Consider the following 6,446-nt stretch of genomic DNA (forward strand, 5'->3'; position numbering starts at 1 on the left):
TACGAAGATAGTACGCTATCCGCAAAATTACTTTCTGGTTATATGCTGATTACCTAACTTAGCTTCCATAATTATGGGCTATAACATAAGGCTATTAGTTTAACATGTTACAACGTAATGTGCAATAGTAATAAAGAGCCACACTATGATGGATTGTTTCATTTTGTTTAACCAGATAGAATTCAGGTAGACTTCGTACATTATGATGGTAAATATTCTATTTAACCTGGGCAACGCCGGTTATTTCGTCTAGTGAGTTAATAAAAGCTGAAGCACTGTGAAGCAGCTATTTAACTTTGCCTTAATGGTGAGATGTCTGGTACAAATGTCTCGCTTGGGAGGTAAAACAGGCCTTAGATTACTCTCTCTCTCCCATAAAGCAGTAACATAGGCTTAGTAGCGCATTGATAAGTAAGTTTTATCCTAAAAAAGTTATCAGTTGAAGGCTATTTTGCAGAATAGACAACTTAGGCCTACTTGAGCTGAAGAATTATGTCAAATGAAGAATTATGTCAAATATCTCATCACCGACGATCAGTAGGCTCAAATTTAACATGCTTTTTAAAAGTCAGGATATCAATAGTGTAGGCCTTTAGTTATGACTTTATTGTTGTATGCTTTAACGTTTTCAGAAATTTAAATTCACAGGTGTTTTAACTACATGTTATAAAAAATGAGAGGTACAGCTAGACGGAGAAAGTGTCGTAATGACCCAGATGTGTCCCACGAGAGCTTATAAAGCGTACTTTTGGCATCACATGTTCTGCAAGTATTTCACTGAAACTTTGCGCTTATGGACTCAAGGTAAAGTCAAATCATTCGATTTCGAATCCCTATGGTTTGGCGCGAGCCTAAGAATCACCATGATGATTGTTATTTTTGCATGAATGACATGTCAGGTTGGAACCGAAACAAGAAGAAGTCATGCCACTACCCCAACATTGACTCTGCTTTACGGCCGAGTTACACTCCTCTGAAATTCCTGTTCCCGTTTTTACGTCCCTGTCAGATCTGGTTTCGGATGAAGCTGCGATGTTGGATGTAATGGAAGACGAAGATGGCCATAGTAGCAGCTGTAGCAACTGCAATGACACCGAATCCTCAACATCTTCACAAATGCAAAGTAAACCAAAGCCTTTTACTCAAGATCAGCTAAACAACCTAGTTCGTAATTTAGGTTTATCTAAAGAAGAAGTCCTGTCTTCTCGCCTCCGTAACATTCTTGATTCGGCAACAAACATAACGTTTGACCGGGTCAGAGAAGAAACGTTAATGCAATTTTTATCCTAAGAAGATTTTTCTGTGCTATTATAACATTGAAGGACTTCGTTTATCTATGGGTCTACTTGAATATAAACCAGAAGGTTATTCATTGATAGCTCCTCAAAGAAGTTTGAAATGTGTGCTACTTCAAAACGGAAATAAGTTTGCCTGTGTTCCAATTGGCCACTTAATCCTTTTAAAGGAACACTACCAAAGTGTAAAGACGTTCCTGAAAAAACTTTCTTATAGTGAGCATAACTGGATGATATGCGTTGATCTGAAAATGGTTAACTTTATCACAGGACATCAGGGCGGCTACACCAAGTATCCGTGCTTTATTTGTTACTGGGATAGTCGGGTCACTGATCAACACTGGATTGAAAAGGAATGGCCTATATATGTGAATAGCTTGTGCATGCAGATATGTTTGTATCGACTGTTTTTTTTTTAAATTGTTGTCTTTCTTGTGTAGGCTTAGGCATACATGGTGGTATAAGAAGATTAGTCTCAAAAATTGCAAAATGTTAGAAGAGCCTGATAAAAATACGAATAAATTGGGAGTTTTTGTGTTGAATATGTGAAAAAAAAAATAGATTTATGTAGCACTTCATTTAGCTAATCACATTGTGTCTTTATCTTTTGCTCATTCTTGTGGTCCCCCCCATTTAAAGGTACGAAAATACCTAAATTCAGTCATATTTTAAAAACTAGAGCCAATTTGCAAAAACTAATGGTATTTTTAAGTCCATCACCCCTGATATACTCTAAAATCGGTCTTACCTTACATGCCAATTTTTTTTTGTTGGTCAGTGTAATAAATTAGCCAGAATTGGCCAACTTTATCATAAAGTGTGATAAATTAATGTTTAAATTTACCTTTGTCTGTTATATTGTTTAAATCAGGGGTGGGCAACCTTTTTAAGACAATCAAGGCCCAGTTTGGAAATGTAATACTTACAGGAGGGCCGCACATCAAATAAACACTAATTCATATTTTCAGCTTTTACTAGAAAAAGCGGGCCGCACGTTGCCAACTCGTAGTCTAAATGTATTACTATTTGACTAAAGACCTTGTGTATTTAAAAACACTTTTAAAAATTGCAACTGTGTTTAAATATTAAAGAAACCAAAAACACTACACTTAAAACACATAAGCTCAGCACCTTTATTCACCAACAAGTTACCAATGCTTGATACAGAATACATCAATTTAATTCTGATTTAAAGTTGCATAGTAATGAGCGGGTTGCTCATTCGTCAATAAAATAGACACGAATTTACGAAAAATCAAACAGCAAACCAGACATACGAAAAAATATTTTTTAGACCACAAACGACGGAGTTCGACAGATGCAACCAGCGAGCCCTTGAAAGATGCTTGAAAGAAATTTAAAAGCTTAAGCGCAGTTACCGGGTGAAAATAAGTTTGTTTTTTAAATAGAACAATACTTAAGCTTAGTTAAGCAAGTGATAGTCCAAACCTAAAGTGGTAAAGTCTCTAGGGAAAGCAAATATTAGAGTACTTTGGATCTCTACCTTAAAGACTTAAAGAAAAAAGGACTGTCAAAATGAGGATATAAACTACCTTTGTTGGCATTTAACCTCACAAAAGCATTAGAGCAGAAAGAGATCAGGGTCGAGCTATACTTTCATGGTATGTATCTTTTTCATATCTATGATAAATAAAATATTTCAGCGACAAACATTTTTTCAGTTGCTGAGAATTTTTATGTTTTAGCACGTCCAGAGAATAAGTCTCGAAAAATTTGCCAGGCAAAAAATAAGGTTGATTCGTCTTCTAATTCAGCTGCGTTACAACCAGGGTTGCCATACCGTCTTTATTTATAAGATTTGTCCTTATTTTGAAGGGACAGATTTTAGAAAACTTAAATGTCCTTATTTATAAGAAATGTCCTTATTTTCGACTTTCGGGCTTATTTTGTCTTATTTTTAACCTTGTCACTTTTTTATATCGAACGCTCTGCTTTAACGCAGTAAACTTCACGCCACTTTTGGGGCATTGTGACGTAATACGGACAGTTAGTCGTAAACAACCACAACAAGTTGACACATAGGAAAGAATGTTAAATACCAGCGTTAGATACTAATTTGTGACAGTTGTTAATGGGGAAATGAGTGCAAGGCGGTGTAATCGACACTTAGATTAAGCAGTAAAGCTATAAATGATAAATAAATTTATCTGAATTACATTGCACGTATAGTTTTAGCTTCTGATAAGGCTAAATCTGTAAATCTAATAAGTTAAAATGAGCAAGCGTAAAAACGTTTTTCGTGACGATTATGAGAGGGAATTCAAAGGTATCAAATGAAGCTTGAAGGGCGAGTATTTCGCACACTGCAATATCTGCAAATGCGACATTAATCTGGATGCCCTTGGAAAGAACGCTATTTCACATCACATTGATACCCCAAAACACAAGAAGTGTGTCATGATGATTAATTCAAACCAGTCGATGAATAATTTTTTCACAAGTCGATCAGCGCCAATGACCACAGACTACAAGGCAGCTGCTGCTGAGGGTACCTGGGCATTCCATACTGTCAAACACCAGCAATCATTCCTCACCAACGATTGCACATCGCTATTGTTCAAAGCAATATTCCCCGATTCCAACATCGCAAAAAAGTTTGCTTCCGCCAGGACCAAGACTACAAGCATCGTTACTGGAGTGTTTGCTCCATTTGCTCAAAAAATGATTTTGTCTGAACTTGGTGTACAGCCCTTCTCCATCTCGGTTGATGCCTCTAATCACAACGAAGTGAAACTATTTCCTCTAGACATCAGATTCTTCAACGCCAAAGTTGGAGTACGAGCAGGGGCGCCCGCAGAAAATTTTCCAGGGGGGGTCAAACAGGGGCGTAACCAGAAAATCAAAAAGGGGGGCCTGAATTTTTAACTTAGGGAATTCCCCTATTTTTCGTCTGACGTTAATATGTATAATGACGTCAGTAAACAGTGGCAGTATGACGTCATAGAATGGTGATTGCAAGACGTAATAAAAAAACTCAGAAACAGCACAAATCCGTCCAGCAAAAGCGAGCACGCGCGTCGTCGACAATCCTGTCAGGAGTCAGCTGAGAAACCACAGTGTGCAATCGTAAACTTCAGGCGAAAAAATAAACCAAGACCGTGAAATATGTGTGATTAATTGTGGTAGAATCATACATAATTTGGCTACCAGAAGCGCAGTTTTCAAGTTCCAGGAACGGAACTAGCGCTAAACTACAAGCATGCCTTTCACCACGTGCAATACTAAACGAAGATCGTTTTTACCGGGTTTTATTATGCCAGGATCAGCGCAACATCTGCGCCGAGCTGTGTGCCAAGTCAGCTAAATTACAAGCTGCGATTAAGGGGAAATAAGTTGTGTCCATTGCACAGCACGTGAGAGGAAATGTGTTCCGCAAGGATGACCTTGAGGCCAAGTGGATGAAGATATTTACCGAAAACAACTCTTTTCCGCTGCTCTACAAGCTTAGCATCATTTTCTCCCTTCCGGTCAGCAATGCGTTTGTGGAAAGAGTGTTCGCTCTTGTTTCGGCCCAGAGGACCAAGGAAAGGAGCAGCCTTAGTGAAATGACAGTCAAATCCCAGCTACAAGTAAACCTAGACCTGAGCAGTCGTGAAATCCATGAAGCAATTGCTAATAACAAGGACTTGCTGGAGCAGATTGTTTCAGGCAAAAAGTATGGAGTATAATATGACACGGCTCATATAAATACAATGTATGTCAAAAAACGTCTTTTAAATGCTAATCTAATTTTTCGGTTGTCCTTATTTTTTGGTCCATGTCGATGGCAACCTTGGTTACAACCAGTATTTGGTTGGAATAGCCTATACATATCTTAGACCTAACAATGCTAAAGCTAATTCCGGTTAAGCGGGTCTACATAAGCCTTTAAAGCGGGTAAGAGTGTCTTGTGAGCTATTTCGCTCACTCCTTTTGAGTCTGGATGGCAAGTAATTTTATTCGGTAATTTAGTTCCTAGATTGTAACAAATATTTCACACAAAGCTGAGCCAAATTGCGTGCCGCGGCCGCGATCGTTGGTTAAACGAGTTGGGCAACCGAAATACCAACAGGGGACGTGGCGTTATTTTGCACAATGTGCGCAAAAATGTGCAAAACATGTGCTCATATTTTAAACTGCCTTCAAAAATGTGCGCACTTTTTTTCACAATGTGCGCACATTTTGAAATGCCTAAAAATGTACGCACATTTTCAAGTTAGAGTTAGAGTAAGAGTTAGAGTTAGAAACATTAGCAGTTGAAACTCGCATCGCCCCACAAAATATAAAAAAAAACTGCTTTAAATTTCTACATTATACATATATATATAGTTATATATATGTGTGTGTTTATAATTATATCCATGTAAAAAAATTGTTCTTGTTTATTTTTAAGGTCGTTTCAATATGGAGCACTTGGCAGTATAGTTGGACACGAAATATCCCACGCAATCGATAACAACAAGTTACGTTTGGGCTCAAACGGTAAACCATGGTTTTCTCATCAATCTGTTTCAGCTTATAATAAGCGAAAAAAATGTCTTATTCGCCAATACGACAACTACTTTTGGAAAAAGGCAAAGCAACACGTGAGTGAAACAGCAAACATACGCTATTTAAGCTGTTATAAAGCTTGTTCATTGTTCATACAACTAAATGGCAAGAAACTTTTTTTAAATTATTTATTGATCGAGGTCATGTGTGATTTGGGGAAATACCTTGGTCAACTTATGAATTAGGAAATTGCACCAAAACGAGTTCAAGGAATGTTGATTAAAAAAGTGACTGAAATTACAAGATTTATTGCAACCGGCAACCAATTTCATTAGCGGGATAGATGTAGGGTTGATTTCCCCGATCGCGACATATATGCTTTAATTGAGATAAACTAGTGGGTACCCCATTTTTGCTTTGTGCTGAGAGAAACATGTGCTTCCCACCTGCAATTCCACTTGATTTTAGATCGGTATAGTCTCTTATTAATGCACTCCAGCAATACGACCGAAGTTGGAGTAGGATTAATGTGAGAATAAAACAGAATTCCAGTAAAATTAAAACAGAAAAATTAGACTAACCAAAAGTCGTAATAAGACCTACCCCTACATGTAAACAGGACCTCAACTGCCTTGATGTGACGGTTTGGTTTTACGAGAT

The 6,446-nt window shown here is 37.6% G+C and overlaps 1 pseudogene; it reads left to right on the forward strand.

The window, feature by feature from the left end:
- Positions 1 to 758: 758 nt before the first annotated feature.
- Positions 759 to 4,984, forward strand: LOC146138123 (uncharacterized; annotated as a pseudogene).
- Positions 4,985 to 6,446: the final 1,462 nt, after the last annotated feature.

The sequence above is a fragment of the Ascidiella aspersa genome, chromosome 7, assembly GCF_963924565.1.
Source record: "Ascidiella aspersa chromosome 7, kaAscAspe10.2, whole genome shotgun sequence".
Lineage (NCBI taxonomy): Eukaryota > Metazoa > Chordata > Ascidiacea > Phlebobranchia > Ascidiidae > Ascidiella > Ascidiella aspersa.